Raw genomic sequence first — 13,949 nt, forward strand, 5'->3', positions numbered from 1 at the left:
TTTAGATGCTCACGAGCCAAAATAGCTACTCCCCTCCCTTTCCAGTGTCTCTGTTCTGGCCAAAGAACATGTGGCCTGGTGGTTTAGCTAGGTGTATGTTGGGGCCACTCGAGTCACACAACCAAGTTTCTGTTAGGCACATTTTGTCAATCTGATGGTCAACTATGCACTCGCCAACATTCAGCACATGCTTATCTAAAGATCTTGTGTTGAGTAGCGATATCTTAATGGGAATAGTGTGCAATGCATTTTGCGTTTTTTTGTCAGATTCCCCTGTGAGCACCTTAGGTACAGAAGCCGTGTCAATAGGCGCAGGCTCAGAGGCAAGAACACCTAATCCAGTGCCTGTGCATACAGCTTGCCAATTGGACCTACCTTAGCGTTGGAGGGTACCAATTTTCCAAGAACAGGGGTCAGAACTGGTGCGTCAGACACAGATTTGCGCAGACTTGCTAGTCCCTGACGCTCCGGCGCTGATGCATCTGACAACTATTGAAATAGGCGCACAGACTACAATTGCACTAGGGGTGTAGTTCGCTGAGCAGCAGTGTTCACGAAATCTGGTCAATTAGCAGACCGCGCTGCAGTTGTAAGTCAGAGGGGGCTAATCTGTCTGAATTAAAGTGATAAAGTGAGCCAAACAATTAATAGACAATTCAGTCTCAAAGAGCTAAAATGTATAAAAAATGAACAAATTCAAATCTAGGTTAGATTATATTCTAAAAATACAATCAAATCGTCTGCAAATGGGCTAACAAGTGCAAAATGAGCAGTAGAAAGCAGCATTTAACAGGACTAGGGTAAAAGTGATGCCGGCGCGAGAATTCAGATAACACCGCTCTAATTCCACCTGACTTTAATAACAAAGCAAGATCTATATGATCTCATAAGTCAGTTTCCTGATGTATTGAGGGAAGAGCCAGGAAGAGTTAAGGATATGTATCACCATATCTGCACTCCAAAAGGCAAAGTGGTACATTTAAAACCTGAAACCTTTAAACTTTTAAAACGCTTTGAAGCACTTCACTTTTGTATAAGCACTCTACAAATAAACAATTACAATTACCGGCTACCTGAATTCCGAAAAGAAACTATTATTCAGGAAGTAAAACAAATGCTTGAGGCCAATATTACTGAACCATCTACTAGCCCCTGGTCTTCCCCTATCATGTTGGTGGCAAAGCCTGATGGGAGTTGGAGGTTTTGCATCGACTTTAGAAAGATAAATGCCATATCTGCATTTGACGCTTACCCAGTGCCACTTATTGACGACCTTATCAACCGGCTGGATAATACTGTCTACCTCTCTATTACAGACCTTACAAAAAGTTATTGACAGGTCCCACTACATGGACCTGACAAGGAGAAAACCGCTTTCGCTACTCCCAAAGGTCTGTTTCAATTTAAAGTATTACCATTCGGTCTACATGGAGCTCCTGCAACATTCCAGAGATTAATGCATAAGATTCTACAACCATATTCTGACTTTTGCGCAGCCTTTACAGATGATATTGTGATGCACAGTAAAACTTGAGAAGATCATTTGTACCACCTTTATACGGTCATGAGAGTACTGAGAAAAGCAGGCCTAACCACGAACCCCCGAAATTGCAAACTTGCTAAATCTGCAGTTAAATACCTATGGTTCTTCGTGGGTAATGGTACTGTTCAACCCCAACTAGAAAAGGTTGTTGACAACCCTATGCCAAAAAAAAAAAAAATCCAAGAGCCTTTTTGGGGTTAATCGGATACTAGTGCTGTTTTATTCCACATTTTCAAGCAAGATCTCCCTCCCGACTTACTGACAAACTAAAGAACGCAGAACATCAAAAGATCAGGTGGAATGAGGAAGATGAGATCTGTTACACAACCCTCAAGCAGACCCTATGTCCAAGCCCCATTCTGAAAGGAGCAGATTTCTCTAGGGAATTTATTCTGTAAACTGAGGCCTCCTTGATGGGTCTAGGTGCCGTCCTTTCACAAAATGATGACAGGCTAGAACAGCCCATATTATACATCAGCAGACAATTATTTCCTGGGGAAAAGAACTACTCAGTTATCGAACTTGAGGCATTGGCTATTAAATGAGCAGTTACACACCTGAAATACTATTAGGTGGCAAATGTAGTCAATGTAAGGAGTCTAGCTGTCGCGACCCTTGCCAAAAAAAAACTCTGGCAAACCCATTGGCCAGGTGGAGTCAGGACTCGGGCCTCTAGAGCCTGGCATCCTCTTCAAAAGCCATCATGGGGCCAGTCCTGGCGCCTATGGTGCCAGGCTCATACACCATGAAAAACAATGTGCTTGGGAACTACTTTATTGTATTGTCAGCCAACATGGAGGCATCCACATAACTTGGTTTCTAAGAACCAAGCTATGCGGTCTAGTGTTTTGGGTGTGGTAGCCTAGGGACTACTTTACCTGGACTATTTTGTTGGGGCTATTTAAACCACACCCGAGCAAGACAACACGCTTTGCGTTACTTTGCAGCTTGCAACGTGACGCTCACTGTGTCCAGCTATTCCCTCGAACCTCGGAGAAGCAGAACCTGCAAGGAGACAAAAGGAACATCATTAGCAGCAGCATCTTACCTGCAGTCTTCATCTTTAAACACTCGCAGCTACTGAGAACAGCTTCCTCGAATCTGCACGCCTCCCGGACAGAACGACCTGAAAGAGGAAGATAGAGGCAACATTAAAGAAAGCAGTAGAGACATTTACAAATTACAAACTGCTCAAAAGGCTTACCTTGCTGGTCGCCTCTCAGCTGGCACCACTCAGGACATTCCACTTGTGCTGAAGAACACCGCAACCTACAAGGAAGGAAAACACAGGTTAGCAAAGGCAAGACTTCGCAGCGCTGCGCAGCGCTTACTTACCGCGTCATAGCACTCTTAATGCACCATCATTTACCAGCGGGGCTCAACCAAGCCAGTTCGCCGCGCTGAAGCTCTGCATACTTAAGGGAGAAAAAAAGAGACATTTTAAACAAAGAAAGGCATGCAGGATAGCAACAAAACTAAAGAACAGCAATAAGACCTACCTGAACAATATCAAATGGGCCGGCGTCAGTGAAGTAACTGGACCGCACTCGCCCATGAAAGACAACGCGCCCCTGCAAAGAAGGCAGGACGGAGAGCACGCCTAATTCTACCACAAGGTGAGGAGAGGGCGCCAGAGGGACTGAAATCATACGGGGGTGGAGGGAGGATACTTACCCCAGTCGGTCAATCCTGAACACAGTCCTCCTGTATTTTCAGGCAGAACCTTTCCCGCAGACCACATCAGAGCAAAGCTGAGAAGCATACCAGCGAGTAACCCGGCTGGGTGGCGTCCCTGTGGATACCAGGTGAGCATAACACTAATCCATGGGTTATGCGGTGGTTCCTGGACCTGCAACCCTATTGTTTCACAGTGGAACACTGGAAGGGTCAAGATCAGGGTAACAGTGATTTTCTCTCTCGGTTTCCAAGTGACACAAACAGGTCCACAACCGCAAAGGGGAAGGGTATGCAAGGAGCTTGAGGGCATCCTCTGATCTACTCCCCTTGGATCCTCTTCTCAGGTGGTCAGGGAAAGGCCATCACTTTTGGATCCTAACCCTGGGGGAGGATATGTGAGGGAGGATCATCTGGGTAGAAGGACCATGGGGAGTGGGGAAAAGATGTCTTCAGATGAGGCATGGTATCCCCTTTCCCTTGTCAGAATACACCCTGCCCTCCCCATACCTTTGTAGATTATTACCAGTCTGCCCCTCTTTCACACACACATACGCTGTGCCACATTCATATGCCTTTAAGACTGGGACGAAGAAGAGGCAGCTAGGAGTAATGCACACTTCCATTTGCGTATCCCACTCTGGTTCTGAGACAAAGAAGAGGACTGTGAAACACTACTACCGTGGTTAGGCATGGCTCACTAATAAAGGTAATTGGAGTCAGGCAAAGGACTTAAACCTGCAGCTAGTTGAAAGGCTAGAGGTTTATAAAGGAGGAACAAGCCTGAAGCAAAGAGACACACGTGGATGGAGAGATCCGCCTGGAGGGAGAAACCTGCTTGGGGAGAAGGGAACAGCAACCCAGTACAGAGCAGGCTGGAGAGAGGCCGGTGAAAAGGACGCCAAGCGCTGCAAGAGAGCGAGAAAGACACTGCAGCCCGAACAGGGTTTGAGAAGTTCGGGAGCCCTGCAGAATCCAGTGTTGTGTATCCCCTGCTAGAACTGGGGACACTGAAGTCTTCAGGGAGCCGCCATAATCAGCAGGAAGGCTCGGGAGAGGTGAGCACTGATCGTCAGAGCTCCCAGCTAGTGAAAGGGGAACGAGAGACACCAGAGGAGAAAACTAAAAGCCCCTGGAGGAGCTGCCGTGTACCGATGAGTGAGAGAGATGGAACAGTAACATCGGGGCGCTCCCGGGGCTGGGTTTGGGCACAAGGAAATGCAGATCAGATGAAACCTTATGATAAAATGGTTGGAAGACCGAAGGAAAGATTAGTGAATGCTGAAGGAGCTGCAAAGTGTTTAATTCATTATTGAATACCGAACTAAGGAAACATTATTCAAAGTACATGAAAGTACTGCACACGTGAAATGAAAGTGATGTGCACTTTCAAATACAGTGAAAGCAAGAAGAAAGCATTGATGGACAATGTGCAAGTATGAACCAAATGGAAGTCAGTAAGGAAGGTTTAGGAAGCAAGTGAAAATCAAATGGTAAGCAATATTGTGAAGTGTAAAAGCAAAAACCCCCCACAAAGTGAATAGTGTGAAAGTCACGTTGTGGCAGAGGCAAGAGAATGCCAAGGAGAAAAAAAACTCAAGTGGACAATTGACAGAGGTTCAAAGAGGGAGTCTGTGTTGGCAAGCAAGTCCAATGAGAACAAGTGAATATAACAAAGTGCCAAGGGCTATCGTTTGTGTGACCTGTAGTGGGTGCACCGTTTGGTCCGACAACTGCGCTTAGACCGGGTAACCCCTACTTGGAGTGAACCAAGGAAAGTTAAGATTTTGAAGCTGTTGTGCCTATCAAGTATTAAAATGATTCAGGAAGAGAACAAGCTAAGTGAACTGTTGACAAGCCTGAAAGGTTGTAAAGTAGGCGTGGAATACGTATTGAAAGCAAAGAGAACTGACTGTGATTTTGAAGTTAAAAGAGCTGCCTTTTTGGGGAAGGGAACCCTGAGACCTTTTGAACTGTGTTGAACTTGGGGAAGGGAAATGCAAGGCCTTTTTTGGAATTGTGTCGAACTTGGGGAAGGGAACCCCCGAGGTCTTTTGTGTGGAACTGTTTTGAACTTGGGGAAGGGTCTGAACCGCACACCAAAGAGCTGGAAGAAGTTCAGAACTTTATTTTGAACACTGTTTCTTTGGTTGCTGACATCTCTACACATTGATATTTTTAGTTGTGAGGCCAAGTGTAGGTTTTGGACACAAACAGACCTTTGATTTGAACTTCATGACGCAGACTATCCTTAATTTCTTCAGGTAGGAAAATCCCACCTTAGCATAAGGCAAGTTAGGCCTTGCTCCATCCTGACAAATAAGATATAAATCCTTTATTTTAGAAACATTGAATCTGTTCTCTGTGTCTTACTGCATGATGCCTTCACATCTGCTGTAGCCATTGATTGCCAAGTATCAATTGGAAATGCGGGCAGAAATGACATAAAAACAAAGGAGGTAATGTATGGAATTACAAAACAAGGTAAGCGGATGGTTTCACGTGTGATAGTGCCTGACACTAGACAAGACCGTCTACTGATAGCACTGGTTCAGACATGGGGCCTCACAGGCACCCTTGTTTCCAGATCGCCAAACTTTGAGTCTGCCTGCAGTGGCCGCTGTGCCGGACAGGTCTGACCATGCCGGGCGCAGCGGCCATGGTAGGCAGACCGGTCACAGAAGTACCAGCAACGGTGCTGGTGCTTCAGTGTCCCCACTCCCATAGAGTCCTCTGGGACTCTATGGGAATGGGAACTTACATTTTACTGGCGCCTGGCTTCACGGGCCGCCTGAGTGGCACCGGGAAGTCAGGTGGCAGTAAAATATTACGGCAGGGTTACCGCCGGACCCGTAATGAGGCCCATGGTCTTTTTTGCTTAAGGGAATATGTTGCTGTTGAGCAAAGGCAGTCCCACAGTCTATGAGTGCATTAACTACCCCCCACTGTTGGGTTTCCGTTTCTAATCATACTAGTACATAGAAATGGGGGGCTTGACTAGGGATATGTAGGGTGGTGTTACAAGGAAGATGTTCAGGTATACTCGATGAGGCCTCCCGTTTGCTTATTTAATTTGTTTGTTTTCATTCTTGTAGGGCTCTCTTTTTAAACAAAAATGTACTGAATGTCCTGATTCTGAAGGAAAGATTCTGTTTCCTTCGCCCTCTCCTTTTCTTCATTGCTGACTGGACCCCAGATACCTCCCACTTGCATAGGTTCAGGTTCAGAAAGGGACGAAGGATGGTCGGGTTCAGAACAGAGAATAGGTAGGTAGTCAATACCTCTCTTTTCTCCTCTTCTTTCTCCTATTTGTTGGTCAATTCTGATAATGAGGGACATATACTCAGAAATGGACTCAGGAGGTGCTACAACTTGTCTGGATGCATCATTCAATTCATTCTTCAAGCCTCTGTTGAAGAGAGTTCTTTGATCATCTTTGCCCCATAGGGTTTGCGTGGCCATGTTCTGAAAGCGAGTAAAATAAGACAGAAGATCCCAGTTTCCTTGGCAGATGTCTAGGAATTTGTTTCTAATAGACTGGGAGGCATACTGATGGTCAAGCATAGCACGAAAGGCTTCTGTGACGTCTGCATAATTAGTACAGATGGGATCGTTATTGTCAATATAAGGGGTAGCCTTCTTCTTCAAGTTGAGTAACATAAAGGCTATTTTTGCCTGATCAGTGCCATGTAATGTAGGAGGTTTAAGTAATGTACTTTGCATTGGGTGCAAAACGCCCTATATCCCCTGGGGTCACCACCGTAGTTCGTGGGCATTGGTGGAGTCGGAATATTGGGACCCGCTATAGGGGGCTGTAGAACAGCAGGGGCTAGAATGTTGCTGGTGTCACCCCGAGGATTCGTCCCCTCTGAGGGTCAAGCTGTTGCTCACTGACTATACCCCAAGGATGTCCCACCCCAGGTATCTTTCCGGTTATTTGTTCAAACTTCCCTGCAATACAGTCATAGTCTGAAATAGGACAGCTCTTTCTTGTCTGGCAGTACTGACGTTAGCCTATAATTTGTGTAAAGCAAGGGTAAATTCCTTTGCTATGTCTTCCATGGTTCGGAAGGACTTATATTAAAGGTCTTTCAACCTGTCCGGACTCCCCAGACGTTGATGGAGGAGAGTGTCCTTAGGAACCATGCAATGGGTCCACCACTGCTGAGTCTATTCACTCCCCTCCTGTTTAGTAATAGGATAGGGAGCAATTAAACAGGGCTGGGGTGACTTATCGGTTGCGTCCCTTTCTTATTCCCCAATCCGGACCACCAACACAGGAGCTGTGTAGGGTGACAATAAGGAAGCATTTAATACATGATTGGGTAGAGTGTGTGACAAGGCACATATAAAATATATCCAGGAATAACAAGACATGTGTTTACTTGAAGTAAACCTTAAACAGGTTTCATTGAGCCTGATAGTATTAAGTGATAGCTCGTGTAGAGCTGAAAGTAAATACAAGGCGCTCCTATAACCTGCACAGAAGCAGTCTGAGCGTGGAATAACTAGTCTAGAACAAGGAATCAAACATAAGAAAAGTGTGGCAAAGACAGCCCTCCTTACGTGACTAATTACTGAAGCTTGGTAACATGATAAAGGAGCGGTCGGGATCTCTGACTTAGGAAGTTTGCAAGGCGCTGTGTGCTCAGCTCTCTGCTCTTTTGCGCATGTTTGTGAGGATGACTGTGGAGAATCCTGCAGACCCCCCACTAAAACCACACCTACAGTCTCCTCCCACGTGGCCAGGAGAGGGCAGACACTTCTTGATTCCAATCCTGGGAGTGGTGCACTGGGGAGGATCACCTCGGTGGAGACCAGGCCCAGGAAAGTTGGGAGATTGTGCAGGGTGAGACACAGTATTTTTCCTCTAAGAGGAATACTGTTGATCCAGACGAAGTGGAAGAATTAGCCTATTGACATTTTTATGCATCTCAATCCTTTATTAAAAAGGAAAAGGCGAAACCTGAAGGAGTGACTCCCCTTCGTGTTGAACTCAAGAAACCAATCTTTTGTATCACTAAGTTACCCTGATCAAGATCAAAGGTATTCTAACAGGAGAATTGAAAATGTGATCTTTTTTACCCCTTGTGTTCCCCAAAAGGCGACATCTTATAAGTCTTCTCTTACTAGCATCTGGGGAAGATAAACAATTTTAAAACCTTGTAAAGAATTAGAGAAATCACAGTTTTCCAAGATAAACAGCAAGTCCCAGAATCCCTCAGGGACTGTGAAGAAGAAGAGAGCTAAAGAGGCATGTAGGATACCAGGTCAGGCAGGCAAGCCTAATGACTCTAGACACGGTCAGGCTATTAATAACAAGGGCCTGTACCTGAACCTAATTAGCCCACTTCAAGGGCATAAAAGGCTGCAACCGGGAGGAGCTGTAGAGAGAAGCTCGGGCAGGAGCTGGAAGGTCGTCAGTAGTAGGAGAAGAAACAGAGCACTTAGCCAGCAGTTCACGAGAAAGTGTGACCACAACAGGGACGCCAGAGTAGAGAGGAGGCAGATTTCACCTGCAGACTCTGAGTTTGTCTTGTGCTCACTGACCCTGAATAGCTGTGGCAGCATTGAAAGGGGTTGGCAGTCACAATCAGTCTTTCCAGGTGCACCTCATCGCTGACAATGCAGAGCAGAAGCTGCTGCTGTTCCCAAGGCCCGTGTGCAGAGGAAAGCCAAGGGAAATTGGAGAGTAGAAGACTCTCCCTTAATGAGGCCGGATTGGAGACACCTGTGCAGCAGAGGGGTGTGGATCCCAAGAGTTCCTGCAGAAGTTGCAGGAGGAGAAAATAAGCCGGGACGCAGCAGCAGCCTGCACCCATTGTAATCAGGAGTTGGAAAGAAAAGCTCTGTACTCCTGAACAGCAGAATTGCCTTGCCGGTAACTGTAACAAGCTTTTATTATACTTGCTCTTTTATCTAAACCAAGAACAGTTGGCTGTAGAAGTGGGAAGCCTTTTTGTAAAGTGGAAGGCAATCCATGCTTAAATCAGATGCTAGCGTGTAATGAAAACCTCTTTTTCTCTTACATCAGCATTACATTATTGCTGAGCGGTCGCGTGTCTCCAGTTAACACAGAGAACGCTGCTGGTAGCCTAATTGAATTAAAGCTGACTTTTCCCGAAGTGTTGCAAGCAACATTGTAGAATCCCGCACGTGAGACAATGTTTCTCGATACCTTGGAGGCTGTGTGCTGACCGAAAGGTGGGAACGTGTCTCTCTTTGAAGTGACAGTTCGAGAGAGAAACGAAATCTTGCCTGCTTTTTCTTGCTTCTAGTAGAAATGATATATCATGCAACACATTAAAGGCTGAAGCAGAAGTCGCAAAAGAGGGCGTAGCTGAAGTCAGAACAAGTATTACCCAAGCCTTTAGAGCAAACTCTATAAAAGTGAATCATTCTCTTTTAAGAACTATAACCAGTGTTCTGAAGTTGTTTAAGACATTATTACCCAAGGTTTCTCTAAATTGAATGGGACAAGAACAACCAAAGCTGGAGGAGTGGCACAACAGCTTTGGGGTGACCATTTGAAGAAAGGGTGTATATGAAGCTGGGCAAGGGAGCTGGGTACTTGTTAACAGAAGTTGTTCATTTTAAATCTGCATGGCAACGACTATCTGAAGAAAGAAGTGGTCTAATAGCTGACAGCAGATTTCATGGTAGCTGCAAGGCAGGCAAAGAGGCTGCCCTTTCTGATGGTATGGAAAGAAGAGTGCCTTGTCAACCTGTAGTGGTCGAGGACGTCTTGTTAAGTTGCCTACCTTTTGAAGTTGTAGGAGCAGTAGCAGTGCTATGGTCTTTCAAAACTTCAAGCATTCTGACAAACGCACCGCAGAAGTGGAAAGCAGAGAAGTTATTGTAGTACATTTGTCTTCAACTTTATCCATCTTTCCTGGAAACCCTATTGGTTTTATTATTTTCATTGTGGAACTGGAAAAGAAGAATCCTTTAATCAAATAAAGAAGACACTTTTGGCAGTAGATTTTATTTGTGTGAACTTTTGTTTCTTTGGAACCTTTCAATACTTTGGTTAAGACTTTTTGTTCATTGGAAGAAATTGACTTTGGGACATTCCTGGGAGAGCTGCATCTGCCTGGGATCAATAGAAGTCCTCCAAGACACTGGATGTTTGGTAACCTTTCATGTATGTTGTTTCTTGTTTTCAATGTTTCTGTTGTTTAGTGTGTGGGTTAGATTTGTGAATAGGAGGTTTTATTTTTTATTTATTTTTTATTTTATTTGCATTTTTAAAGAACTCACAGAGCACGGGGGCATCGAGGCGCTGTTACAGAATTTTTGGTTGTTTGTTGTTGTCAGAGGTTTCTAAGCACGGAACTGGGGATCGAACCTGTGTTGCTTCGTGTCATCTTGCTTCCAAGACGAGCATGTTGCCACTGAGCTATCCTACCATCCCCTAGATACTAGACTACATAGGGAATCCGTTGGTAGAGTAGGTTTAGTTAGAGTTTATTTTATAATTTTGTGCACAATAAAATGTTTACCTCTGAGAAATCTAAACCTAGTGTTGAGTCTCGCATTACTGACCCCTCACATGACACAGCATTTCCCTGCGGCCATCTTGCTGGGACGGTTGCCTTGCAAAAACTGAATAGGAGAGTGCTTCACCCGGTGGCCATATTGGATTCCAATGACCAAATGCTCGTTTCACCGGAGCCACACCGAACGGAATCGAGTGGAACCAATGCAGGAAAGGAAGCGTGTAAAAACAGGACAAACAGTGCTCATCAAGATATGTTTCTCCAGGTACCCCTGGGGAGTCCTTGATAGCGGCAAGTCCACATGGCCTGCCACAACCTCCCAGGCAGCAAGGGGGAGGTTCGGCCACAAGCCCCAAAACCCCTCCTGAAGACTATAGCCTGCCTTTTGCCCACATTACCAACAGAGGCGAAGGAGGTATACCTGTCTGTCTGTTCCTGTTTCACCTTTATGATTGGGATCACTGCTAGTTTAGTTTTAGTGTGGGGCCGAGTAGGAGTTTTATCCACTACACAGCAATGTACTTCTGTATAGCAGTAGACATTTCATTAACAAAATAAATTATCGAGTGACAAGGTTTCCCTTTTCAACATGCAATGGTTTGCAAAAATCAAAGGACTTGTCCATGTGGTTTCCTCTTGCCACAGGGCTACTTGACCTCCTGCTGATCTTCTCTGGATGCTGGCAGATGCCTTCATCTGTGAAGTGGCATATGCAACATTATCATATAGTTTAGAACATTTATCTGCTTCACGATACCAAAGATTTTTTGCAGCTTCTCAATGCAGCCTCAAAGGTAAGCGATATGTTCAACATGTGTGGTATTGGTGCAGTTCCTTCTAGAACACCCTCCCTGCCACTCTGAAACTTGAGGAGAACCATCTCTGGTCCCGGACGCACCTCAAAATCTTCCTCTTTGCTTCTGCCTTCGCTCTCCCTCTCCCTGCTGATCTGTCTGCTTCGCATAGTGCACCTGGTTTACCCTCTGATTTCGGGCCCAGGTCCATGCCCACCCAGCCAATCACCCGTACTGCCCCCGGCAACCCGTGCACTTGGGTCTGAATATGTTACCCTCCTGTCCCCTTACCTGCACTTATCAGACACCCCCTGTCTGCGCTGAAAACCTGCACTTGCCACCTTGCTGGCTGCACTACCTTTTTGTATTGTTGTATCCCTTGCTCAGCACTTTCCATTTCTCCCTTCTCCCTTGCACTTTCCCCCCTTCCATCTCCCCTGCACTTGCGTGTTCTCAATATCACAGGGCCTAGTAAGATCGTTGTTTTGTCTTCCCCTGTTCCCCTCCCTTGCCTCGTCGCCCTCTGAAACACTTGTGTATGAGCCCGATACAAATAAAATATATCATATCATACAGAAGGACACCTGTTCCCCCTAACCTTCTTGCTGGAGTGATCCATAGCAGTAATACCACCTTCAAAGTCAGGAAATTGGTATGTGTTACTGAGGGGTTCAGGGGGAGGTTACTGGAGGCCTGAAGTACCGTAATGAGGTCCCTGGTTGGCACTAACCTTACTTGCAGGAGCTGGTAAGTTGAAGTAATACACAAGTCTATTGACCAGTTGATTGCCCTCTGAAAAAGATTATCCATGGCTCCTTAATGCTTTGTGTGGTAAGTCAGTCATAAGAGACGAGCAAGCAGACATGTTTTCAAGGGTCTCAAGTTGATTAAAGAAGACTCCTCCCCTAGCCCAACTTCTAAGATGATAAAGTTTCCCTAGACTAAAAAATAACGAAAGGGTGCTGCTCAGGACGTCTTACACAAATAGACCCTGTCCTCTGTCCAAACCTATGCTATCCTATGAACTGACCCTACCACTAATAATAAAGCATATCATAGCCTAAAGAAGTGTTATTAGTCCCCCCTTTTGGCTTTTGCTGGCAGGTGTGTGACCCCCTCCCAAATGTCTCTCAAATTCTCCTTGTGATCTTTCCAGTCTTTACCTGCTCATACAGTTCAAAACAAGTTCCTTGGGTTTCTATACAACATGGGCCTCCTGACCCCCTTAAAAAAGTCTTGCTTAACTGAGAAAGTTAATTCCTTACATGCACCACTTGATCTTGTAAATTCTTTACTGTTGTAGGAAGTGTCTCTGGCTCACCCCTCCAGGGTGTTTCAACTCTGAAGCAGTGGATTTTCTTGGTCCAGTGTGGACCTTCTGACTTTACTGGTAACTTTAATTGGTTGTGATTTCCCACCCTGTGTGAGTGTCTTGAGTTCTCAGCCCGGACTGGGCTCTTGGGTCCTTCAGACCTATTGGTTCTCTGGCCCACCTCGCAGAGTCTTGTTTTCCAACTCACCCTGGGTTTCTATACTTCTTAGGTTTCTCGTACACACCCGCAGGGTCATTCTTTCAGGCTCAGCCCTCCAGGGTGGTTCTATTTCTCTCATGACTTTGTAATCCCCTTGCGCTGTCTTTTTTTCAGATTCATCCCGCCTGGGTGTTTCTATTTCTTTAAAGTCTCTGAAAACACCTTGCAAGGTATGTACTTTAGGTTCACCCCTCATTCGTTTTTTCATTCCTCTTAGGTATCATGTCGCCCGATAAGGGCCCTCAGGCTCTTTAGCCTTTCTCGTATTGTCCTTACCCACTCATGGGGTGCCTCTGAGCTCTGCCACCCTCCTCCCTCCCCTCTGTGCTAATCGCATCCCTACTCTTCCACAGAGTTCTTCGTTCAGAGAGGGAACTGCTCCAGTAACTGCAGAACCGTGCTTCTCAGGTTGTCGGTTCTCTTACAGCCGTGCTTCTTTTGTGAATCATGATTCGTGCATGCTAATGAGCCAAATCTGAGGCGGTTCAGTCTCTATCTCTCTGTGAGACAGTGGTGGCTTGAGATCTCCATCTGCCTGGACTAAGCATCATTCTTTGTGCTCTGGGATTCCTCCACCTACCACGTAGACAACATGGTCCTGCCTCCAGACTGGATTAGCTTGGTGCTACAGCACAGGCTTCCACTGTGCGCAGCCTTGCTCAGTCTGAGCCTCCTGCAGTAGCTGGTTCCCACCCAGTGGCTGTTTCATCCCCCATCAGTAAGGGTCTCGGCCATTTTACATTCCCCTCGTCCACAAGAGATGTTAGTCCAATGGTTCCTAGATTGTGGAAAGCAAACTGCTTTATTGGACCTAAAAAAACAGATCGAGGACCTCAGAGATGCAGGCAAACCCACCCTCCTGCTGCTCCTCGATCTGTCCGCGGCCTTTGATCTGGTAGACCATGAC

Source organism: Ambystoma mexicanum, chromosome 6p, assembly GCF_040938575.1.
Source record: "Ambystoma mexicanum isolate Mex_15411 chromosome 6p, UKY_AmexF1_1, whole genome shotgun sequence".
NCBI lineage: Eukaryota > Metazoa > Chordata > Amphibia > Caudata > Ambystomatidae > Ambystoma > Ambystoma mexicanum.